Source organism: Citrus sinensis, chromosome 1, assembly GCF_022201045.2.
Source record: "Citrus sinensis cultivar Valencia sweet orange chromosome 1, DVS_A1.0, whole genome shotgun sequence".
Taxonomy (NCBI): domain Eukaryota; kingdom Viridiplantae; phylum Streptophyta; class Magnoliopsida; order Sapindales; family Rutaceae; genus Citrus; species Citrus sinensis.
This window is the reverse complement of record NC_068556.1, coordinates 8,946,908-8,974,796: the sequence shown is the minus strand read 5'-3', so window position 1 is coordinate 8,974,796 and position 27,889 is coordinate 8,946,908. Positions and strand designations below refer to the sequence as shown.

Here is a 27,889-nt window from a genome sequence, read left to right as displayed (position 1 = left end):
TATATCTTTCTAGTAGCTCCTTAAGTGCTGAAGAATATATATTTATAAAGGGTAAAATCATCATTTTGCGCTTCAAGTCTCACTAACATTTTTATTTTTATGTAAAAAAGTCTTTTGAACTTTGATTGTGTGTTTTATTATAATTTGAGTATTTTATATATTAAGGAGTATTTTGGTCATTTCATAATTAACAAGAAATCAGACAGCAAAACAAATAGTATTTCTGGGCTTCGAATAGTTAAAAACCTTAAAGAAGGCAAAACATGCAAAATTAAAATTTTAGGATTTTAGTGGGGCCCAACTGATATGGCATTAATCGATGACGTGGTAGCAACCTATTGCATTGACTGATGATGTGACATCATTCTATTGGACTAAACAATGAGCTTAAGATACAAGCAATACATTGAATCAATGCTAGTTGACTTTTATGTTGACCGATGATGTGATAGCATATTATTAGACTAAAAACCGTGTGTACATTACATGCAATTCACCGAATCAAAGCCTTGATGACTTGTTCCATCCATCTAAAGCTTGCCATGTGGCACAATCCTGAGGGTTAGAGTCGTTTTCATCCGATAGTCATGATTTACCCATTGTATTTATAAATAAAGGACTACCCCTTCATTTGGTAACTTTAAATCCAAATTTGAGCTCCATTTTATGTAATTCTCTTTTGATCTTTTATTTTCTATATTTTAACCCTAGTTCAATATGAGTGTTAGTTTAGTTTCAAGTTAGTTTAGTTTCAAGCTTGAGTTGAAGGTGAAGCCTTAACATGATCCATGAGCTTAATTTGGTAAGTTTATTAACTTTCTTGATTTATATGGTTTGTTTTGACTCATCATTTTCAGACAGTAATTATCTTGTCTAGGTTTTACACCGTGTACTGGTTCCCTAATGCAAGATCATTATTGTTTGGCATGATGAACACTTTACACTATATTTATTAGCGAGAAACTCCTCTATAATGTTAATGGTCCATTTTGACTCAATGTTTACAGTGAATGCATCTAAGTTATTTAGTGGACGATCTTACCACATTGTCGACAATAGAATTATTTTCACCTAGCACAACATGTACTTGTTAAACATTTAGCAGAAAATTATTTCCCCAAGGCACAATGAGTGTTTGATACCATATTTACCAGAATGAGGACTATGAGAAGTAGAAATACTACCCTCATAAAAAAATTGGAACTAAAAAAGAATATTAAGCCCATGGTGAAGTGTTAAGTGAGCATCGAGAGACTTAATTATTTCATTTGAATTGTTTCATCTTTAATTTATTCCCACTATATTTTTAATTTAAATCTCAATACTACTCAGAAATCATATCTAACCAATTTATATATAAACTTAGAAAATTAACCTTGATTATAATTAAATATATCTCCTTGTGGGATTGACACTCATCACCATTAATCTATACTGCAATAGATTTGTCTGTTTTGTGAGTACAATAAAATTTGTACAATAAGTTTTTGGCGCCATTGTGGGGCAGATAATTTTTTTTAATTTGTAGAGTTGATTATCTTTGTAAATATTGTGTAAATAACTTTGTGTGTAGGTTTTAAGTTTGTTTTTATAGTAAGAGTATAATATACAATCAGTATCGTAACTTCTCATCTCTCTTTATTTTCATTAGTCATTTTTTTTAAAAAAATTTATTTTCATGCACAACGAAGGTCATAATCACATGATCTAGAACTATAGACCTTGAATTGAAAAAGACACTTCTAGAACTATATACCTTGAATTAGAAAAGACAATTCGCACACATAGATGCATTGCATCAAAGGTTAAAATTGAGGATAATTTGAAATAAATTTGGAACAACAACCGCAAGTATCATAAGAGAGGCCATTTGAGGACTACTTCAATCCATTGGCTAATTGGAGCACTTCATACATAAGATTACCCCAATGTAGCTGCTAAGAGTTTGAGTTAAAATCTAGTGTACTAAATTGTTTCCTATCACTCTATGGCCTAGAAAATGAAGAGTCACACAATCATTCGAATGATTTTCATGCTATTTGCCAAACTTTTAAATATAAATTTTTTTCAAATGAAGATGTAAGCTTAGATTGTTTTTATTTTCTCTAAAGGATAAAGCTCGTTCTTGGTTCAATACATTACTTGCTAATGGTATTACATCATGGGAACAAATGGTAGCCAAGTTTTTAAATAAACACTTCCCAGTGCATAAAACTAACATTATTCGCAAGGAAATCTCAGAGTTTATTCAGAGAGAAGACGAGCAATTTTTTTAAGTATGGGTGTGATTCAATGAGCTACTCTTGAAGTGTCCACGTTGCGGATACAAGAAATAGATGAGAGATGGTACCAATATCAATACATCTTGGAGAGGCTATTGCCATATATGCAAGAATAGCTTGTAGCGACAAGTGGAGGTGAGCCAATGTCTAAAAGTGCATTAGAAATTTGGGATTTCTTCCATTGACAAGCTGATAATTTCCAATAGCGAAGTTGATCATTTAAGAATGTAAGAAAAATCAAAGGAGTAAATGAAGTTCATGTTTGACACAACTTAAAAGTAATTTTTAACTCTCAAGTATAAGAGTGTCTTGTTGTATTATAACTCGGTGAGTCCGAGGTCGATCCACAGAGAAAAGATTTAATTAGTTTATTTTATTTTATCTAAAAATTAAAATTAAAATTTGAATATAAACAACTTAATTTAAATGAAACTATGGAATTGAACTAGTTAGGGTTATGGATCCACTCTTAGGAATAAATAAAACTTAATAAATTCTTTTTGCCAATTTTTTTTAGATTTATTACCCAAAAGATTAATTATACAAATTATTATTATTTTCCCTTTAAATTTATGATGGATTAAGTATTTATTGTGCCAAAATTTAATTTGTCTACAATAAGTCAAAATACTATTTCACCATGCCTTATATTAAGATCTTAAGAATTTATTGTGCCAAATTCATTTGTTTGTCTACAATAAATCAAATTTTCAAAATATAAAACATGTATAAAATTAAATAGAAAATAATTTAATTTATAAAATTAAACATAGAATTTGATTAAATCATATTTATTTCTTAAGAGTTTCACCTTCCCCTAACTAATATTATTTAGTTAAGCATAATTAAAATAAAAAGAAGTAGTAAAATTGAATTACTTATAATTAAAAGAAATAAAAACAACTAAAATTGGAAATAAAACTAATTTTATTAATGAAAATAATTATACAAAATATTAAAAACACACTTGGAAATCAAGATTACAAGGAGATGGAGAGAATTTGAGAAGAAGAGAGTTGTAGAGAGATGATTAAAACATAAAAATGAGGCCTTATTTATAGAAAAATAAATTTATAATCCAGTGCTTTGCGGTCCATCATAGGCTTCATGCATGTGCTCCTCACAACCCTTAGATCAAGATCCAATGGTTGGTCAAACTTCAAAAGTCAACATCACACATGGCATCATTTGACTCGTCCGATTTGCCCAAAGAACAGTTGAGATTTGGCGGGTTAATGGGTGGATCGGGTCGACCCGAATACAAAGATTCGGATCCTCCAACTTGCTTCACCAATCATTGCCACGTGGCACAATCATGGCCATTGAATCATGAACGGTTGAGATTTAGTCAAGATTGCCAGTTATCCCATGCACTCATATCTATTGTAAGCTCATTTCATCATCCAATCAGTGCTCGGTCAACAGGAAAAGTCAACTTTTTTTACACAAGCCCAATTTTAAGTCGATCTTGACTGATCTTAAGGTTTTCGGACCTCCGGAATCCAAATTTGACCTCCGTTTATTTGTTTGGAGCCTCGAAGTACGTGAAATTAATAATTTTCCTAATAAACACATAAAAATACACAAAATTAAATATATTTAAAACATAATTAATAATTCATAATATATTACATAAACACAAATATAAATTATAACATAAGCATAAAATAACATATTATCGCTTGATAATTAAACAATTTTTAATACTAATCAATGTTGGCGAATCAGGATCAGACATCAAGGAAGTTAAAGTTAGTCGAAGGACTTTCTCCCCAAAGAGTATCATTAATAGCTACCAAATCAATAGAGCCATATACCTACAATCAATTTGACCATGATTCATCTGATTCTGATTGTACTGTCTAAATGGTGGCTGAGAGATTTGAAGAGTTGATGAATTAGTTGTACTGGTGATAATGGAGTTGGAGCTGCTGTTTTGTTTTATTGGAATTCATGAGACCATGAAAAGTTAGTGGGTCAAACCATGAGAAAAAGGCACTAAAAATTTTCAATAATTTAACTCACTCCGTACTTGAATAAAAAAATTGCACCATTGATGAGCTACGGAATGAGATGAGTACTGGCATAAATTCACAAGCCTAATTGATTTTGAACCTCAAAAAGATGGTGGGTCAACTTCCTTTTTTAGTTGAAACCTTAGCAATGACTGTTAAGAAAGGTAAATTCTCAAGTTAGTCAATGTCTAATCCTAAGAGAGTACATGAAGTTAGTACTAATTTACCCTAATGGCCTGAAGAGGTCAAAGCCATCATGACCTTGCGAAAAGAAAAATAAGTCGACAATAAAGTGGAGATGCCGGTGAAAAAGACAACTCAAGTTGTACCTTTAGACTTTAATGAATTATCACCATAGTAGAAAAAAGAAAGTAGCAACGATAATACGTCCCTAAAGCTTCATTTCCTCAGAGGTTAGTTAAAGCAAAAAAGAGAAATTCTAGAGGTGAGGTTATGGAAATCTTTAAATAGGTATGTCTTAACATCCCTTTTATTTGACGCTGTCTTATGCAAAGTTTTTTGAAGACCTTTGTATTAAAAAGAGAAGCATTCATGTTCAAAAGATAGTCTTTTTAATAGAGAACATTAGTTCCATAATCCAACAAAAAATTCCTTTAACACAAAGATTTAGGCTCTTATATCATTTCATATAGTATATGAGGTTTACATAATTAAGAATGCTTTGTTGGACTTAGGGGCTAGTGAAAATATTTTATCTTACTCAATATTTATGAAATTTAGATTGAGAGAATTACACCCAACTTTGGTTGAGTTGCAGCTCACAGATCGATCCATTAAAATAGCTCACAGTATTATAGAAGATGTGCTTATCTAGGTAGACAACTTTATTTTTTAGTTGACTTTATAATGATTGACACTTAACTAGTGCAGGATTCAAAAAAACACATCTTCATTATTCTAGATCGACCTTTGTTGGCAACTGTCAAAGCACACATTCAATACAGGACTATAAATATACAATTGTCCTTTGGCAACATGACCATAGAGTTGAATGTTTTTCATATTGCCAAACAACCTCACAATGAAGATGAAGGAATTGTTGATGTTGATTTAGTTTAAGAATTAGTTGATTATACTTTGCCATTTAACTTTAATGATGATCCTTTACAAACATATTTAACTCACTTTAGTTTGAATTTTGATATTGATAGATCGATTGAGGAGGTCAATGCCTTATTCGATTCATCACCATCCATGGATACCAATAAACAGAAATTAAGAATAGAGCAACAGACATCATCGGGGAAAAAACTCAGGCCATCATCAAAATCACCAAAGCTTGGGCTCAATTCATTACTCGACACTTTGGAGTATGCATTCTTAGGAGACAAAAATAATTTGCCAGGAATCATTTCATCATCTCTTGATGATAAATAAAAGAGTAAGTTGTCAAATGTTTTAATAGAGCATAAAAAGGTATTAAGATGGACCATAGTCGACATAAAAAGTATAAACCCAGTAGATTGCATGCATTACATTCATCTTCATGAAAATGCAAAATACTACAAATATAAATCATCTGTTAAACCCCAATGGAAGAAGCTGTTAGAACTAAAGTCTTTAAAATATTGGATTTAGGTATTATTTACCCAATTTCTGATAGTTCATGGGTCAGTCCTATGCAAGTTGTCCTAAAAAAGTTAGAAGTTACAGTAGTTACCAATGTTGACAATGAATTAATACTCATTAAAGTGACTCCAGGGTGGTGCACATGATTAATTATAGAAAATTAAATTCTATCAAGAATTTACATGAAAAAACCATTTTTCTTTACCATTTATCAATCAAATGCTTGATAGATTAACAGGTCATGCATTTTATTACTGTTTAAATGGCTATTCAGGATATAACCAGATTCTCGTAGCACCAAAAGAACAAAAGAAAGCCATTTTAGCTTGTCTTTTTGGCACTTTTACATATAAGAGAATGTCATTTGGATTATACAATGCAGCTGCCACATTTTAATGATGCATATTAAGCATTTTTTCTGATTTGGTTGGATGTTTCCTTGAAGTTTTTATGGATGAATTGTCTATTTTTGGTAATTCATTTGATTAACATTTGCATCATCTAATGCTAGTTCTGTAGAGATGTGTAGAGAAGAATTTAGGCTTGAACTGGAAGAGGTGCCATTTTATGGCAAAACAAAGTATTGTTTTAGGTTACATCATTTCGAACAAAAGTATTAAGGTCAACAAAGCCCATGTGGATCTATTTCTAATCTTACTTCACCCTAAATGTTAAAAAAAAATATCTTTTCTCAGGCATGCTGGTTTATATACATGTTTTATTAAAGATTTTAGCAAAATCTTTAAACCCTTATGTAATTTAATTGCAAGGGATGTACCTTTTGTCTTTAATGATCTTATATGCAATGCATCTGATTATACAATAGGAGTAATGTTAGGATAAAGGGTTGATTGTATCATTTATGTCATTTACTACACTAGTACGACATTAAATAATGTGCAGTTAAATTACTCAAAGGGCAAACTAATTCCCTGGGTGTTATTTTTGCAGGAATTTGACCTTAAGTTCAAAGATAAGAAAAGCACGGAAAATCTGGTAGCAGATCATCTCTATCACCTTAATTTTGACCCGATTTCAAAAGCATTACCATTGAATGAATCATTTCCAAACGAACAATTAATGAATGAGGAAGTATTACCATGGTTTGCTGATATATTGAAATATTTTGTTACAAGTCAACTTCAGTATTGCATAAGTACATGGGATGTATTACATGAAGAAACATGATGCGATTAAGTCTTATTTTGGTAGTTGAGATTTTTTATGTATAGAGCATCGATTTCATGAGACCTTTTCATCCTTTTTTTGGCTGTTAATAGATATTGATTGCTGTTGACTATATAACAAAGTAGGTAGAAATAATTTTGTGTAGAACTAATGATCACAAAGTGGTGATGAGATTTGGAAAAGCAATATTTTTTCGCGCTTTGGATTTCATCGGGCAATAATCAGTGATGGTAGTTCATACTTTTGCAACAAATCATTAAAAACTCTTTTGGTAAAATATTCCATGACATATAAAGTAGTGACCCCATACTATCCTCTAACCAGTGGCCAAGTTGAGATCTCCAATTAAGAAATAAAGCACATTTTAAAAACAACAGTGAGACTAGACATGAAAGACTAGTCATTGGGATTTGATTATGTACTATGGGCGTGTCGAATAGCTTTCAAGGCATCTATTGGATGTCTCTTTAAAGGCTACTATATAGAAGAGCTTGTCACCTATTGGTGGTACTCGAGCGTCGTGCATATTAGGCCATAAAAAAATTCAACTTTGACATGCAATAGGCTACTATTAAAGTTGGCAGAACTTGAGGAAATTCACAATGATGCATATGAAAATGCTAAGAATTACAAGCAGTGGATGAATGTCTTTTGTGATAAGCATATTATGAGGAAATCTTTTACAACAAGTTAGAAAGTGATTTTATTCAATTCTTACCTACATCTATTCCTAGGTAAATTACGCTCTTGATAGTCTAGTCTATTTATCATTTACACTATTTTTCCACATAGGGCTATTGAAATTAAGGATCATGGTGTCACTTTCAGAGTTAATAATAAAATATTAAAGCCATATCTAGAGTATCAACCACATGAATAAAACACCGAAATAAATTTAAGTGACTTACCAAATCTTAATTCAGTCTTTTCTTTAGATGATTTAATTTTTTTATTTTCTTTTGCTGATTGAAATTATTTGATTGTTTCTCACTTAAATGCATTTTTTTAACACTTGTATTTTTTTTATCACTTGTATTATACGTCATGAGTACCTTTATGAAATAGATCCTCTTCAACCACCTTAATGAACTTTTACGTGTAAAGCATCACCTAAGCGGCTTGTTGTAAATTTATAAATCACATCCTATTTAGGATCTACGACCACTAGCGTTAGTATCCTATTTTGAAGAACAAGAAAGACAACTCAGTCACATTGATAATGGTATCTATGATATCCAATTAGAACTTAAGGTAAACTCAATAAAGGGATGATGGTGAGTTAACATCCCACTTTATATCAATGTGTTTTTATTTTGCTGTTTGCTTTTTACTAGATTGATTTTTTTATTTGATATAATTGGCAGGCAACGGTATTCCGTGACTATTAAAGTCGGTTATTTCATTTTCCCATAATAACTCAAATTCTTAAGACAAGGTATGGATATAATGCAATTCTTGTAAATCTTCATAAGCGAGTTCTCTCACTCTTTAAAAATGCACTTCTCACAATATACATAGCTCGGTCTGAACGTTTTCTACTACTTTTGAGGAATAACATCCCTATTGATATCCGTTGGTTAATTGAAGCCAAAGTATGATTAACGGAGGAGTTACCTCCCAAATGTTTTGCCTATATACTTAGTTGCGAGAAAGGAAACTAGTCAAGAAAACAAAGAGCTAGCAACTCCAAGTTTATTGTCATAAGTGTGCTCGAACAAACTACAACAGACGTCCTTGTAACTTTTTAGGAATGGTGTTCGACAACAGGGGAGACAAGATTCAATTCATTAGGGAGCTTGAATAAAGATCATTGGATGACATCTTTTCGAATCTTGAAACGTATCCCAGTGGATACGTACAATGTGCAATTTTCCACTTGTGGCCTTTATTCCAAAAAGAACATGGACATATAGTCTTGATAAGTTTATAAGAAAATTGGATGAGAAGTTTATCCTTGACTCATAGAGGGCGCTTAAATCATTTTTGGATGTAAAACCAAAGAAAGATGTGAGCCACGGTCACAACTACTAGTACCTATCCTTTTGTTTTACTGTTCTTTTGTCATTTGCATTATTACTTTGAATGGTGTGATTTTATATTTACTTATTGTTGCTTTTCTTTATTGTTTACTTTTGACTCTTGAGGCATGAAATTTATAGGTCATTTGACAAACACACCACCTTATTTATAATTGTGTATCATTATATTTTTATTGAGATATTTAAATTCGAGCTTTTTAAAAAAAAACTCATAAATTACTTTTGAGAATTATTTCAATCGCAGCAAGTTGGAACAAACAATTCAAGAACGTTTGTGTGCTTTCTAGCTTTCGTTGTGGAAAATACAAAGAGCTTGTTCAAACAGCAATAGATCTTGGTCGAGTACTAGTAGAGAGAAAAATACACCCAGTATATGGAAGAGGTCACCGAGGGTTATCAAAACTTGTCTCACAAGCTGCTTACACTAAAAAAAGCCAAGTGATCCGTGTCATCTCAAAAGCCCTCAAACCTTTGAGATGTCTATCTGGCTCACTAATTGGAGAAGAGCTAGACATCTTAAGTATACAAGAAAGAATATCTAAGATGCTAAACCATGTGGACGCATTTATTTTCCTGACAAGAGATTTTGCAACTTTAGAGGCACTAATTATATTCGCATCATGGGCTCATTTGAACATTCATAAAAAATTCATCGATTTATTAAATGCTTACAACTTTTATAAAGGCTTGATAGCATTTCTTAACCATGCAATTAAGAATCATTTCATTCCATTCATAGTAAAAAAGTTCTTTATTTGTGCTCCTATTACTAATGAGTTACTTCAATTTTTACAAGCTGACAGACTAGAGCCAAATCCAGGATCTTTGCATTAGATTGGTCAGCTAATAATGACAACAGTAGCAGTAATAAAGAGTACAAATTAGATTTAGTCTTCCATTTGTAAATATTTTCTTATGTTGCAGTATTCACATGATGTCTTCTAAACCCTACTTCTTTCCTTTTAGACATTGAGGATAATGTCTCATTTTGGTTAAAGGAAGGGAATAGTTGACAATTGTGGAATAATTAATAGTTGTGTTGATGTACTTTTACTAACCTATTTCAAATTTTTGAGCCGAAGATGACTGACTAGGAAGATCACACATCTTCCTTGTTTTGGAGTTTAGTTACAAAAAAAAAAAAAAAATTAAGGCATTTTGTGTGATCTTTTGACATTGGATGACATGATAACTTCTAAATTTTAGTATTTGTGTTATCTTTAGCTTTGAGTTATGCTATACCATGTTTGCCACTTTACATATTGATGTTGGTGACAAGTGTGAATTATTTAAAGGAATGTACATATCATCTTGGCCCACATGATCTATTTTTATTATTTTGTATTTTCATTCAACTAATGAATTAATGTCAAATCATTTTGTACAAGATAAATTGTACAAGAATTTGTGGCTGTATCATCACTCAAAAATCATAGACTGGATATCAATAACCTTCCTTCGTGCTCATTTGTAAATAAAGACAAAACTTATGTTGTTTCATAGAAAGAGCATAATATTTTTGTTCTAAGGTTCATTATGGTTTCTATCATTAAGTATTGGATTATTTATAAATAACTAAACAAACAATAAATTTTCAACCTATGTAGTGAGCTTTGGGCCAATAACTTCCGAACCAGTTGGCCTTAGGGCACTTGGTGTTGAAATACTCCTACGAGCTTAATTACTCATATTTCAGATATAGTAAAATTGAACATATTTTATTTTATTATTATTTTTTTTATAGAGTTTTACCATCATACTCAAGTAATCACTATTGATTAGGCAAGATGCCCAGTTACTATATAAAACTAATGATTTATTGATTTTTTTTATAACCAAAACTTTATTGTTTTACGCGAATAATCACTACTGATTAGGTAAAATGCCCGGTTACTAAGAAAAAGTTAGAATGTTTTTCTCAAATAAATCACACATTTTCCACTGCATTAGATGTCACCTCAAACAAACCAAGAGAACTAAATACTCACAGCCGCAAGTATATGTCATGTTGTGTGTGTGTGTGTGCTGGAATGGTTTAATAACATGCATCAGATAATAGATAAGTAAAAGCTATTAGAAAGAAGTGCTCATAAATTTAATTTTTCAGGAGAAAAGAACAAAAATAGCTTTTATTAGAAAATACAAAATAGAGAAAATGATGCATTTTAGGAGTAACAAAAGGAACTTCTTAATCTGCCATTTTTTAAAGCATGTTATACCAACTATCCCCTCCCTTTAACTAGATGAGACATTATCCTCAATGTATAAAGAAAAAAAGGTAAAGTTTAGAAGACTGCATTTGATAAATGTGAAGGAAAATAGACATCTATAAACAAATACACCTAGTATATAAAAAAATAAAAAAGAATTACATATGAAGATTCAAGTCCATCATTTTACGCTTCTTGCCATTTTCAACATGTGACTAGTCTAGTGATAATTGAGTAGGTTGGTTTCAGGCTAATATTCTTGTAGTCGATCAATTAATTCAGTAACGAGTTTGGCACGGACAAGGATTCCTTATAACGAAGGGGAAATGAAACTGTGCCTCACAGTATCACCAAAAGACATCATCAAAGACCATAGTAATAATTTACATCTAACAACCCGATAGATATTTAATGAATGTTTAGTTGTGCCTAGGATGTAATAGTGAAAATTTCTTCTAAGGTGCCAAGTCCACCTGGCAAAGCAATAAAAGCATTAGCATGTTCAATTTTTGCAATAAGACGTTTATGCAAACATGTGATAAGGAGCTCTTCTCCATTTGTTTTTTCGATGATGTTTCCTCTAGTTAAGGCTTTTGGGACTATACCCAAAACTTGACTTCCTCCAATGTCTGTAGCTTGCGAGACAGCCCCCATTAATTCAAGATCACTACCTTCATATATTAAATGTATTTTTCTCTCAGACATACCCTTTTAAGATCTTTGACAGCCTCAACAAAATTTAGAGCATGTCTAGAAGTTAATCCATAAAATATACAAATATTTTTAAGCTGTCTAACTGGAACTGTTGCCATTGTGATTCTCTTTCTTTTAAAGATTTGGATCATACAAGAAAGAGATATATCTAACAAAATATTTATAAATCTAAGAAAGGCAATGCATCAATGATAATAAATTCGGAGGTTGGCAATTGTCAAACAGAGTGTAAGAAACAGTTGAAATGATAATTAACTAGAACCTACAGGAAATTTCAAATAAATAAGTCTACGAAGTTAGAGTAAAGTAATCATAGAAAAATAAAAAGGATATGTATTGGTAGTTTTGATTGTGCCTAACATCTTCCTTTGATTTTACGTCTAGTAATGGCTTAAACGCCCTCTATAGATTAGGGATAAGCTTCTTATCCAATTTCTTATAAATTAGCAAACAACGTATTTTTAAGTCAGATTCCTAAGATTTAATTGTGCACTTTCTTTTAGGAATTGTGTCCATAAATTGTGAATCTTGCGTCACACATAGCCACTTGGATATGTCTCTAGAGATTGCAAGATATTATCTAATAATTCTTTACATAGGCCATCCTTAATGAACTTTTTTAGCAAATGTGCTTTTCCCAAGACCAAGCATGTAAGAAATAAAAAGATTAGAAAACTCACTTGCCAATCAAACTTTTGCTTCAATTATCCAACAAATATCATTTGAATCCCATAGATCATTAACAAATGTAATCGTTCAACACGAGCTTTGTAAATCTTTTAAAGAGCATTTTGAGAGAGAGAAGGAAAATACTTATGTAATTCATGTTGTATTTCTTTCATACTTGATTTTGAGGTTTTAGTTATTAGGATGAACTAAAAAAAACCAAGTGTGAGAGTCAAGAAAAACAAAACAAGTAACAAGATGAGATTTAGTTTCCACAGTAATCAGGATCATAGAGAATAATTAGGATCATAGGAAAATACTTATGCAAAACCTGAAAAAGACAAAAACACAAAAACACAAAACAAAACCAAAAAAAAAAAAAAACAAGTAACAAGATGAGATTTAATTTCCACAATAATCAAGATCATAGAGAATAATCAGGATTAGACAGAAAAAAGGTTTCTCAAGACATTGAGTTTTCCAAGAATGGTTTCAATCATTGTCCATTTAGTTTGAATTCATTACTATTCTTCGGACTTTTTATTTCTGCGGCTCCATGTGTGTGTACATTTTTCACAATAAATGACCATTCCGCTTTGATTTTAACTTCCTTGGCAACAAAAATAATATGAGAATTATAAAACAATACTTTTTGACTAATTTCAAAAATTTTTTAAAAAATTCTTTTATCATGAAAGGCTTTGGTTCTTACCTTAGTAATTCTTGAATTTTTATATGCATCATTCCTTAATTCCACAAGTTCATTTCATTGTAATTTAGATAAATTAACAGCATCATCAAGATTTGAATTAAAAGTTTTAACAGCCTAAAATGATTTATTCTCAAGTTCAACCAGTAAGTGGCAAAGTTTACCATAGACCAACCGATAGGATGGCATTCCTAAAGATGTCTTAAATGCAGTATAGTAAGCCCAAAATGCATTAGTAAGTTGAAGAGACCAATCTTTATAGTTTGGGTTAACTATATTTTCCAAAATTTGTTTTATCTCCCTATTTGTTAAATTAACTTGATCATTTGTTTTAGGGTAATAAACAGTAGAAACTTTACATGTAATTCCATGTTTTTTCATTAAAAACTCAAATGACTTGTAACAAAAATGCTTACCTCCATCACTGATAATGATTTGAAGGATTCTAAATTTGTTCAAAAGATTTGCTTTTAAAAAATGGATCGGATTTTTTGTGAATGTTGTGCCTAAGAGGAAGCACTTCAATCCATTTTGAAATATAATCAACAACAATCAAAATATATACAAATCGAAATGATAATTAAAAGTTGGCACATAAAATCTATTCCCCAATAATCAAATATTTCAACAATAAGGATGGGTTTAAAGGCATCATATTTTGATTTGAAAGTGACCTAAACATTTGATAATTCTTACACGTTTTAAAAAATGTATGTGAATCTTTAAATAACGTGAGCCAATAAAATCTACACTGTAATATTTTTGCCGCTATCTTTTTTGAAGAAAATTGGCCTTCACATGCTTTAGAATGGCAAAATTGAATAACACTACTTACCTCGTCATCCGATATGCATCTCTAAAAATTTTGATCAGCACAATATTTGAACAAGTATGGATCATCCCAATATAAACTTTTCACCTTGATTAAGAATTTTTTCTTATCCAAGAAGTTCTAATCAGATGGCATTTCACCTATCACATGATAATTAACAATGTTAGCATACCAAGACATGTTGTGTATAGAAAACTAAAATTTATCATGGAAAGAATCATTGATGGTGTTATATCAATTAAAGACTCATTTGTGAGTCTTGACAGGTGGTCTGCAACAATGTTTTTGGCTCCTTTTGTCTTTGATTCTAAGGTTGAATTCTTGGAGCAGTAAAATCCATTATATTAATCTAGGCTTGGTATCGTGTTTAGATATTAAATATCTAACGGTAACATGAGCATAATAAACAATAGTAAATGAACTAATTAAATGCGATTGAAATTTATCCAATATAAATATTACAGGAAGTAGTTCTTTTTCAATAGTGGTATAATTTACTTGGGCACTATTAAAAGTTCTACTTGCGTAATCAATAACAAAGAGCTTATATTTATTTTTTTTTTCTTTGGTCCTAAAACAGCTCCAATAATAAAATCCCTAGTATAGTTCAAAAGGTAAAGACCAATTAGGGTGTTGCATTATAGGGTTGATGTTAAAAGACTAATTATCTTTTCAAAGACTTTCTAACAATCTTTGATTTACTTAAATAGTGTGTCTTTTATCAGAAGGTTACAAAGTAGTTTGGGTATGACACTAAATTCTTTTGTAAACCTCCTATAAAACTAGGCATATCTTAACAAATGAACAAACTTCCCTAGTTGTCTTTAGTGAAGGTAATTTTGAGATAACTTCGACTTTGACTTTATCAACTTTAATTCTTCTTAAAAACATGACATGGCCTAAGACATTTTTGGAAATGGTCATGAAATGACATTTTTTCCAATTTAAAACAAGTCATTTTCCTTTGCAACTTTCCAAAACTCTTTTTAAATTATAAAGACATGTATCAAAATAATTTTTAGACACAGTTAAATTACCCATGAAAACCTCCAAACAATTTTCAACTATGTAACTAAAAATGTTTAGCATGCATCTCTGAAACTTTGTAAGATAAATGCAAATGTTCTAAATGGGCATGTGAATGTGGTATTTTCTTGGTCTTCTAAGGCTATAGAATTTGATAATATCTTGAGTGGTCATCAAAAAAGCAGTAGCAAGGTTGTCTTTTATTCTCTCGAGAATTTGGTCTAGAAATAAAATGGGAAAATAGTTTTTTTTAGTGGCATCATTTAATTTTCCATAATCAATGTACATGCGCCAATTAAATAGGATTTATGTCAGGATTGACTCACCTTTCTCATTTTTTACAACAGTTATTCTAGATTTCTTTGGTAATACTTATGTTGAATTTATCTATTTACTATCAAAGATAAGATAGATAATTCCTCTATATAGTAGCTCTCTAGACTTCATTCTTTACTTAGTCTTCTTTGTGGTTGACGGCTTATTTTGGTATTTTCCTCTAACTGTATTTTGTGTGTACAAATGAAAGGGTTAATGCCCTTTTATGTTCTGCAAGGTCCAACCAAATGCAATTTTATGCCTTTTCAGAACAGTCAGTAACTCACCTTCTTGGTCGTTTGTGAGTTAGGAAGAAATTATCATTAGATAGATTTGCTAATCTTCTAAGAGTCCATACTTTAATTCTTCAGGTAAAAGCTTCAATTTAAGCTTTAATGCTTCCTCTTTTTTTGGTCCCTTAAAATTGTATCAAATCTTCAAAGTTCAATTTGCTACTGTCATCTTCAGCCACCTACGGAAAATCAAGGATAGAACATATGTTAGCAATATTACATTCTAATTCTTTACTTGATTTAAGTAAACTAGCAAAAACAAATTTTCATACAGTTCGTAAATTTCTTGTCCTGAATATGTTCTTCAATGATTGGTTTAATTAGCTCAATCTTCTCATTCTCATTGTCTTCATCTTCGTTTTCACAAGGCCGTTTACACATATTGAACACATTAAATTCCAATGTCATAGTGTTAAAAGATAAATTCATCACTCCATTCCGGCAATTAATTAAAGCATTAGGAGTGCCTAGAAATGGTCAACCTAATATGACATAAATTTATTTGCATTCATTAGTAATTGGTTTAATTTTCAAAATAATAAAATCCGCAGGATATATAAATTTATTGACTCAGAATAATATATCTTCAATTATCCCTTTTCGTACCCTAATTGACCTATCGACAACTAAAAAAATAGTAGAAGTTGGTTTTAGCTCACCAAGATTATATTTTTGCTATACTGAATAAGTAAATAAGTTGACACTCACACAACATGTTCAATTTTATAGCCACCGTAATGCAAGAAATAGTTGGACAAAGCATTATTAGCTGAGAATAAAACTTAGCTATGTTGTTAGAAAGTTTTTTTTTTTTTTTTTGCACCTTATGTTTCCTTTTTACAGTGCATAATCTTTTAGAAATTTAGCACAAGATGGTACATATTCAATGATGTCCAGCAAACGATTGTTGATCTTCACTTGTTTAAAAATTTTATAAATCTTAGGATTGTGGTTAGATTTCTTTGACTTAATTACTGCTTGAGGAAATGGGGGTACATGAGAAAAGTTGATTATCTTTTAATGGGTTAGAGGTTCATTCAACTTTTCCTTACTCTCTGAAATTGACTCTTTACTAATTTCATGACAATTAAAAATGTATTTTTCGACCACTTTACCACTAGGAATAGTTATAACCAATTTAATTTGGCTCATGTTTTGGTTTTCATGTACTAATTGAGGATGTTGTTGATTCTTGGGATTTTATTCTAATTGAGAAGGAAACTTATCTTTTTTTTTTTTAATTGTGAGGGCTAATGTAAGTTTGGAGATGGTGTCTATCAAATTGGTCGAATTTTGCATGGTTTGGTTATTGATAGACTCTTGTTTTCAATGAATGAATGCAATATATCTTTCAAGAGTTTTTTTTTTTTTTTTTTTGGTGGGACATAAGGTAGGTAACCTTGTGAGTTTTGAAAATTCTGACATAGAGGATGTGGTTATAAAGTTTGTGCATGATTGTCATTTCTCCAACTGAAATTTGGGTGATTTCTCTAACTGGAGTTATAGGTCTATGAGTATAGATAGGGTTCAACCTTTTGAAATTGTCTATGACATTTGATTGTTCACGCAAACTTTCTTTCAGAGCTGGCAAGGTTAGACAATCCTGCATAAAATGGTCAGTGGAACTGCAAATATGACATGAAATATCTTGAATAGATTTAACATGATCACTCTTTTTCCTTAAGGTTGTGCATGCATTTACCAAATAGAGATAATTGGGGTTTACTCGACTACTCATAAACTATGTCCAAGTGTTGTGCATTCTCTGCTATATGTCAAGATAATTTAATGCATCTTCAGGACTTTTGTTTCTAAACTCATCATTATACATCATTTCAACAACTTATCTACTAAGGATGTTAATCCCGCATAGACATGTGACATTAACCACAATGTTTTAAAAACATGATGTGGGAAAATGTTACGTAACTCTTTGAACTTATCCCAACATCGGTAAAGAATCTCTCCTGACTTTTGAGTGAAGGTAGTGATTTGAATTTTAAAAGAACTAAGGTGGAAAGAATATTTTTAAAAAATTTGCTTACATTTTATCCCAAGTTGTGATAGATCCTAACCTAAGATTTTGTAGTCATGTTTTATCTTTTTCCTTTAGTGGAAAAAGGAAAAAATTAAGTATGATTATGTTCATGCTATAATTTTGATCAATACAAGTATTGCAAACTTCCTCAAATTCTCTCAAACATAGGTATTGATTTTCATACACAAAACTATGAAAAGTAGGTAAAAGTTGAATGATACAAGATTTGAAATTAAAACGTGATACTTCACAAGGGAAAACTATGCATGACAGTGCTCCTATTCTAATAGGATGTATGAAATCGCTAAGTGTATGATGTTCATGCAAATTTTGTGGGGTTTGGTTATTTCCTTGCTCTGAAAGTTTATAAGATTCGAAGTTAGCCATGTTTAAGGGTAGTGAAGGTGATTTTCTAATTAAACTGCCATTATTTGTACAAGATGAATGTCTCATAGAATGCTGATGATGTATGAGTGAATGTCAAATAAGTTAAAAAAAATGATGCAGAAACAAGTAATGCATGAAACATTAAATGAAAATTACGCAAAATAAAAAAACTAAAAATTAAATAAGCAAGCGATATACAATATATATATATATATATACAAGACTTTAAAATAACAATAAATAAATAAGAAAAATAAATAAACTAAAAATTAGTTAACTAAAATTAAAATAATAGGCGGTTGAACTAGCCATATAAATAATTAATCAAAGATAACAACATATTAACAAAATATTAACAATTTAGGTAGTATTATAGAACCAGCCACCAACAATAATAAAGCATAAAATAAAATGCAAAAAAAAATGGAATTAAAGAAAAATGAAATTACAAGAAAGATAAAAGAAAGAAATACTTACCTCGAGAGGTGGAACTCTTTTCTTTTAAAAAATCTCTTAAAAACTACCGACTAATTAGGTAATCAATTTAAATTTCAAGCCTTAATTTTAATTTTAGAGGTCCAAAATCCATGTTCATTTAGCCTGCGAAGGACAAGTCATAATCAAGCTCCAATTCACTTTACTAGTTCAAGGACTGAAATTTTGGTATTATTATAAAACTTGTGAAAACTTCATTTTGATAAGTACGGGGTCAAATCACAGGGAATTTAAAAGTATAATAGTTAATTATTAACAAAAATTAATTGTAGAAAAGAAATTTATAGGGAACAATCTAGAAAAGCACTAAAGTTATGAGATTTACTCTCGGTTTTTAAATTATAGTCATAATGCTCTCTCATATTTGTATTTTGCATTTATTTTGCCAATTAATTGTTATGTCATTTAATTCTTAACCAACAGTTTGTATAAATAAATATGGGATCAAGTACATAATGTTGGTGTGTCGATATCATGTCAAAATGTCATATAGATTCAAAGGGAATGAACATCTATAAATTAACATGCCATAAAAGTAACCGGTAAAAAATGAATACAAATTATAAATATGTAACAACTAGAATAAACTTAAAACTGTTGGGATTATGTGCTCTTTTAAAGCATATTAATTTATTTTCTGATTAATAAAATATTTGAGACATTTTCAATTGCATAAATATTTTGAATAAGGTCTGTTTAATCATATTATATGTATTTATGTGATCATCATATGGATTCACAGAAGACATAAATACAAGTTATCTTATGATTAAATAAATTAAGTTCGCAGTTGATAAATAGAGTTGGGCGCTCTATTTATGTTTAGACTGTAGTGAATTCATTGAATGATTTGTCTTAATCGTGTATGAATTTATTGATGTAGTTTGACTACATTGAGCTAGATCACATACGAGATTTAATTAACTTTGAAATGACTGTCAGACTTATTAAATCTCATAGGCATTGATTTTACTGTAATCTTAATCTTGAGTTAGTTATGTTTTCATGATTGTAATTGTTATTCCATTTGAGTTACCAATGGACACGACACACAATTGTGGTCAAGATTACCCGGTATTTTGGTGGGAGCAATTATGAGTGTTGGAGTTATAGATTAACAATATAGAATTTGTACAACACATCTCTTGATGGGTTTTCAGCACTTGATCATAGAATTCTCTGGCCAGAGTGTGTCAACATATTTAGTATGTTAAAAATGATCATTAGAGAAAACAAGTAAGTATCAAAGAATAAGATGTAATTAAATCGATTGGACAGTTGAGATATCGATTTAATTAACGATGTGGTACAAAGGATTATGCAGTAAAGAAATGATGTGGCTTGAGACGAATTATTATTCGAGCATACAATTATAGAGGCCAGTTCCAATCTTTTAGTGCAGTAGATTTGGAATTAAATAATTGGGCTAGTTTAATTACATGCCTAATTATTATAGCCACTATTGTATGTTCCCAAATGATCCCCGGGTTAGCTCATTTAATTGACAGCGCCACTACTGGATTAATAAGCAAGATAACTAGCTATTTGGGTTAAAAACCTAAATATAATATTTAGTGGGAGGCTCTATGTAATGTACTTGTGTCTAAGAGGTTTTGTGTTATTTTACAAGGTGGGCTCCTATGACAAAAAAGAAGTAATGTTACTTTTGGTTTATTATTTTTAATTTAAATCAAACTTGATTTAATAGAATTAAATAATATAAAAAAATGGAGCCTAGGATTTTCACTAGATAAAGATACAAAAGAGCTTATTTTCTCCCCAAAGAAAAAAATAGCAGCCACTTTATACGGATCAAAGAAAAAGATTTTTTCTCTCTAATTTTGAGAGAAAAATTTTCTCGTGCTAGTTGCTTTAGTGGTGATAAAGGCGCCCACGCGTCAAGTGCAGATCAATCTTGAGTCATAGTCTGGAAGATTATTTGGTGGCGGATCGTGATCTAATAGGAGTGGTGGTGACGGATCGTGATCTAACAGAAGAGATGGTGACGGATCGTGATCTGGGAGTCTAAATCACTTCAGCGGAAAAAGCCAAATCGGATTTTCTAGGTACGATTTCAAGATTACAAATTCTTATATATTGTATGAGAGCGATCCTAAAAGTTTTTATAAAAATTAAAAAACTGATTTTTCTCCAATAAGAACTCACTTAAGAGGGTAATTAATTTCATGATCTAAATCCTCAAGCTTCACCCTTCACCTTAGTTTATTAAATTAGCCATTTATATTGACAAGAAAAACACTCATTTTATTTAATAACTCATGATGTACAATAAAAGAAAATTGAAAAACAAAAGAGAAGACAAGAAACTTTTCCTCTAAAATTCACTCTAGATTTACACCCAAAAAGCTCATCCCTAAAATCCACCACACAATTCTCTCATTTCATTCTTTCTCCAATATCTAGCACACCTAATTAAGCTCTTGCTTTTATGTAGGCAAATTTTGAGTGATCAAGTGTGGGTATTTACATGAAAGTTTTGGTGAGCTTACGATTGCAACCATGGGATGAGATTTAATAGTGCAATCTAGGGGTCTGAAATTGCAACCATTATGGATCGTTGAATTCAACATAATTAATGGCTACATTTGAAGTCAAAGTAAGATCCTCCTTTTGATCTTCCCAATTTGATGTGTTAAATCTAGTACAACAAGGTGCATGTGAGCTCGGACATGTGGCACGATCTCAACCATTTAGAAATAATGTCAGATAAAAAAAGACTAGTGATTTTTCTAAAGGTTTCTAAGTCTCCGAAATCTAAATTTCACATCCAAATCTTCAATTCAAGCATCTTAATTTAGGAATTTCCTACAAAGCATATCAATCATACTTAAAAATATATAAAAATAAACAAGTCATAAAATAGGTTAAAGATTTGTAAATGTGATGAAATTCTTAGTGTTATCAACATTGTAAGTACAAAATAATGATTTTAATATTTATTAAATATACACTTTCTAGTGTTAATCAATTTACCTAGACATCAACTTTGTTTCACATAAAAATACAATTTGAGGTCTATGCAACTCAAGATTTTCTTTTAGAGGTAGGAATGTTTAGTCATTCTGTAAACCCCAAACAGTTAGCTAAGGATATTCATGGCTATTGACAGGATTGGGTTCCAGCTACCACCAATGAACCCTCTATTGTTGAAATTGATACTTCCATTACCTCCTTTATTGTAGCATCCCGTAGAGTTTAAGTTGTGCTGAAGGGGAATTGAGTTGATGGTGTTTTGGTGTTGTTTTATTTAGGCTTACTTTCTTATGTTGTTTGGTTTTAGGGCTTGATCAGTTTATCTCACTATTAGGTCGTTTGGAAGCTATTAGCCGAAACCAATTCCTCTATGCTTACTTGTGCTTCTAGCCTTTTTTTTTTCATTTTCTTTTTTCTGGCTTGCGTTTATTTCAATTGAACCCATTAACTTCCTTCTCCTTTGTCTCCAAATTAATTTGGGCTTGATTTGGTGTTGTGGTATAATTGCAGTTTAGGCCCAAATTATTGCATTTGTTTGTGTACATTTCAACTTTAATTTCCCTCACTTTTTCTTTTCCAGCCTTTGTGCCCCGCTCTTTTTAGGATGTGATATTACTAGCTACCTTTATTAGTTTTTTTTAGTCAACTTGCTGCTTTCTTGGAACTTCAACCTCTTTTATTAATGATGTTTCAATAACCTTCTCCACTTGACAAGTTTTCATTAGTGTTACATTGATCCTTTATTGATTTTTTGGGTTGACCCTGACCTACTTTCACCCTCTGAGTTTGATTGGTCATGTTTCTGTTGAGGACTTATAGCTTTCTCTATGCTTGCATATTCCTTGTGCGGTTTGTTGGAATCTCTACTCTATTGTTCCCTACTTGTACTAGACTTGGGTTTATTAGTGGATTTGATTGCTTTCACCAAACATCATAAGCCAAATCCTCTTTGTACTACCCTTTGTAATTAACATACTCCTTGTATAAGTGGCCAATACACCCACAACAAAAGCAAAAGTCTGGTAATCTTTTATAGACTAGTGGCACTGACACTGTCTTATTATTCTCTAGCTTTATGTAAGAATCTTTTTCAGAGGCTTAATAATACCTATAGATACCCTTACTCTGACGAATTCTCCAATACATTCCCTTTCAGCATCAGTACCAACATCTTCTACTTTCCTAATGTTCTATCTTATTTCCCTAATGGTATCCACGTCCATACACATTATTAGGACATTATGTATTTAAACCTAAAAGGCGGCTTTTGTGAACTCCTATTTTAGGATGTTGCCTACTCGAGTTCTTAACGAACTATGAGAGCTTTTTTAAAACAAGAAAATATTTTCTCCTAAGCTTTATCTTCACCTCTTTTCCATTCTCCAAGCCTATTGCATCACAATTTTAAGCCTTTCTTTATTTACACATCTTGTTTACAATGCTTTTCTAATCAAACATCTAGTTGATATTTTCTCTTTTTCTAACTTCATTCTACTTACAAAAGAAATTATATCCTTGTACTCCTCTTCTAAATTTATTGTCCTAAATTTATGGATTAACTTTGCTATATCCATTAGAGCTTTAAAGGGATGTTAAAGCTTCACACACCAATAAACCCTCCCCTTACATTATCCTCATTAACTCTCACCCACCCTTGAACTTAAAGCTTTCACTAATCGTTAACTATACTCTTAGAACTACCTTTATTTATCTTAAAAGCTAGAATAATAATAATAAAAAGTAAAACTAGCACTTACTATGTGAGTGAATCTTCGGGTCAAAGACCCATGACTACTTCTACTTGATATTCTTTTTTAGAGCAAAAGAAACATGTAGACAAAACTTTTATGTTCACAATCACATGCCTTTTAAGATTCAAATAATAAACTAAAGAACAAAGACAAATCGATTTTGAAGGTGGAACATTTAGAACCAGTTAAAGCATTCTAATAACAAGAAAGATTGAACGAAAGTCAATACTTCTTATTTTAAACACTTTTTAAAGAAAGACAAACATAAGCGTTAGAGTATCTTTTATAAGTATCGAGAATTAAGTTAGCTACTAGTATATATAGGCTTTTTATTCATAGTTTGTGGCAACACCTTTAAGCTTTTCATTAATTATATTTTCAATTATTCCTTTCGGGTTTATCTTTGTCGTTAATTTGATGTTTTCTATTTGAGAGTTATTCTTTCTTGAGTTTCAAGAACGTACGCTAAAGCGACATCTAGTATCGTTTTCGCACTGCGTCAAGTGGTATCAAAGTTTTCTCTATACCATGCAAAGGTTTCCACCATGCTGAGGTTTCCTAACCACCAACCACCCTCCATACACTGATCCTTCCTTCATTATCCATTAATTCCACTAAGTACAAAAAAATCAACAAAAAACCTAACCGCCAATAACTACTTTCACAGTCATCGTACGTGGCTACTGTTACTGTTATTCTTCATCTTTTTCGTCAATCACCACCCCCATCAAAACCAGAAAAAGCTATCCATCAGACCCCTAACCCATCTCACCATTGAACTGTCACCTAAACACCACCAAAACAACCGCAACTACTACACTAACTACCAATTGTTTGGCTGCAAACCACATTGGTTCATCCACCATGCCATAACCAAACTTTTCTTCATTATTCACTCTATCCTTTTGGACTATTGCCTCAATCCGCTATTTCATTGTTGGTTATAAATGAAACCAAGATTCCAATTGCAACCTTCACTTCAATTTTTCGATCCAAACATCTCGGTCCAAGTCAAACCACCACGCTATCACACTCACCAACATCAAACTTCCAGTTCTACCTTTCTTTTCCCTTTTCCCCGATCACCATCGTCGGTAAATTCATATTTTTTTATCTATAAGTTTTGCATGTTATTTTCTTTTAATTATATTATTATCCTTTAATTTTTCTATTCTTATAAAAACCCCAAAAAAAACCAAAAAACAATAATGGTTTTTGGAGAAAGCAATACTCAATTTGAAGATTAAAGCAACTCAAATAATCACAAAACCATTTAAAAGAAGCATCGTACAAAAAAACAAAAACCTTACAGTCAATGTAAAATCATATTATAGTAATAGAAGAAATATTACGTGGTGTGAAATAAGATTTAAAAGAAATTAAACTTGCCCAAAGAGATAACTAGGTAATAAAGTGTATCAATAATGTTGATCCAAGCAATTATTTTGATAACCAAAGGACAATTAACAAAGCTAAAGAAATAGGTAGCTCTAGTAGAAATGCAAAAGCTATTTTATCCCCTCCGAATTTAGACGATTCAAATGAAGAGGAAATAGAAGATGAACGACGAGAAAAACATCTTGAACTATCAGTAAGGCATTACAAGATTTAATGAAGGCATTGCCATCAATGCAACGTTCAACTGGGGCAACAGAGAGTTCAACAAGAGAATCTCAAGAATCATTATTAGAACTTCAACTTAATCAAAGATATACCTATAAGCATCAGAAAATAATTGAAGTCGTGCCCAAAATTACCAAGATGAGGTAGCTTCTGATCTTAATTTGAACATTGAGTTGAATGGTACATTTGAATTTCAAGAAACTCAAGTTGAAGAGGCATCGATTGTTATAAAAGGTAATATGACTGATATGACTTCATCAAATCAAGTTGATGAAAAGAGCATTATACTTCAAAAGTATCATGTAGAGATAATTGATTTTTGAAGTTAAAGCCAACCAATTATTCAAGAAGACCCAAAGATAATTGATATAATTTTGCCTATTCATAGTGGAGACAAGAAAGTTATTCTTGAAGAAGATATGGTTACTAAAGATAAAGTTAATTGGCAGGAACATTGAGCAAGGCTTGACAAAAGACTTGAGAGGCCTAGAAGTTATTTGTTCGTATAAGACTTTACCTTTTCATAGAGTGACTATCAAGACCAAAAGGAAAATAAAGTATAGAGCATTTCAAGTTTCAAGGAAAATTGGTATAAAAGATTACGAGTTCGAGCTCCAAGGTACATTGCTACTCTACTTTAAGTTTCATCCTTCAAATTGTCTTTTATTATTAGCAAAACTCAGGAATAAGTTTTTTCTGCAGAGGAGGAGATTTATGTAGGAAGTATATAGGGTGGAATATATTAGAAATTATAGTATTTGAGTCACTTTAGTATTTAGTATTTTATTAAGATTTATCAGGTTTTATTAAGCTTATTTAAGTCATATTTGTAATTCTAATCTATTTAGGATTTTAGATTATTTCTTTTGTCTAAGAAGAACTAAGATTAAGTTAGCTGCTAGTATATATAAGCTTATTATTCATAGTTTATGATAACACTTTTAAGCTTCTAATCATTAATATTTCTTATTAGTTCATTTGGATTTATCTTTGTCATTAATTCGATGTTTTCTCTCTTTAAGAGCTAACTTTTTTTTTTTACTTTCAAGAATGTATGCTAGAACAAGAACATTTAGTATCACTTCAGCACTATGTCAATTATCACATTAATAATAAAAAATTATGTCAACAAACACACATAACACATCACTTGAGATATAAATTATAGAGATATGAAATTATTGAAATTGTATATTTGATATCAGTGATGTAGCTAAGAATCACTATTAAATCGATGCTAAACTCTCTCTCTCTCTCTCTCTCTCTCTCTCTCTCTCTCTCTCTCTCTCTTTATATATATATATATATATATATATATATATATATATATATATATATATATACACACACACAAACACACATATATATCCAATTCAAGATCTTGTATTTTGTTGAAATCTGAAAATCTATTACATCATATGGTATATTAGTATAATACACCATATGAGATAATAGCGTCCTTGAACTTTAATAAAACTACTATCCTGTACTATATCAACACTATGTGTATATAAAATTAAAATATTTGAGATCATGTTTATCTCTTGTGGTTTGTTGATGATTTTTAAGTAAATAAGGACTATGGTGTAAATTTTAAGAAGTAATTTGTCTGTAGGCCTAAGAAGAATATTTTTAATATTAACAATAATGATAGAACTATAAATAAATTTATATAAATAAGTATTATTTTTTAAATTATATGATAATTTTATACAATTAATCTCTTTTTGCTACATTTATTTGTGCGAGGAGTTTATAGTCTTATCATTAGTGTAATGTTAAACGAAAGAAAACCGAAGTGAAAGCTTTGTAATTATTTATTTATATTTATTTACCCAGAAGGCAACTCGATTTCCAAGTTCCAACCCATATGCGTGGGCGGATTCGAGCATTTAAAAAACTAATATCTCAGGAGGAAGAGAGGTCAAATCCTCTTATTATTACCAGGATTGCTGTCTTCACATTACTGTATCTGGGTACTCTCCTTTTTCTCTTTATCTTATCTTTGTGAATTTCTTTTCTCTGTGCTTGAATTATGAAATTTGCCTTGTTCGTCGATATAAATGATGCCCTTGGTATTTCTTATAACAATTTTTTAGATTTTTTTAATTTAATCCAAGATTTATTTTTTAATCTATATAGATCATTTTGGCATTAGATTAGAAAGCCTAACGCTGATAGATTGGTGTAACGACCTTTTATTTTTTGACAATATTTTATTTTGGGATTATTTCCATTAGCTATTTTTTAGGTGTTTTGAATTACTGTTTTTGTTATTTAAAATTGTTTGAAGTGTTTTCTTCCGAAGATAGTGGCTTAATCAATGTGGGCTCTTTGGCTCGCTTTTAAAGAAGCGGGTTGGCTGCTGTAAAGGGGAGAAAAGTTATCAATAAAAAAATCAGATTTTTTTGTCAAATTAGTGTTTCTTCTTCCTGGCTGTTTCATTGGTATCAGAGCAGCGAACTGGCACCATAAAAAAATGGCGGAGGGAACTAGAGCACACGATCAGCGACGTCTAGAAGAATCGGTACAACAATTGCAAGAGGCTTCTAACCAACAGGCAATGGAATTGAAGGAGTTTTCTCAGATGATGGCAGAGATCAGTCTCAAACTTGATCAAATGATGGGCACATCAGGGGCTTCAGGAACAAGATCGGAAGGTGGGAGTAGTATTCCCATAAAGCCAAGAACCGGGTCGAACCCTGGTATGTATAACTCACAG

At 31.0% G+C, this 27,889-nt stretch overlaps 1 protein-coding gene across 4 annotated transcripts in view; it reads left to right on the top strand.

Annotated features, from left to right (window-relative positions):
• LOC102616576 (probable caffeoyl-CoA O-methyltransferase At4g26220) overlaps nucleotides 1-27,889 on the top strand; it is a 43,935-nt gene that overhangs the window by 9,683 nt on the left and 6,363 nt on the right. Inside the window, exon 1 of one of the 4 annotated variants that reach the window (XM_052444750.1) lies at nucleotides 20,815-20,825. The exons of 1 other annotated variant lie outside the window; for it this stretch is intronic. The gene's annotated coding sequence lies outside the window, so the exon portion shown is untranslated. Of the gene's footprint in view, nucleotides 1-20,814; nucleotides 20,826-26,966; nucleotides 27,144-27,889 lie in introns of those variants that run through there. 2 more of the 4 variants (XM_052444766.1, XM_052444640.1) reach the window with 2 other exon arrangements.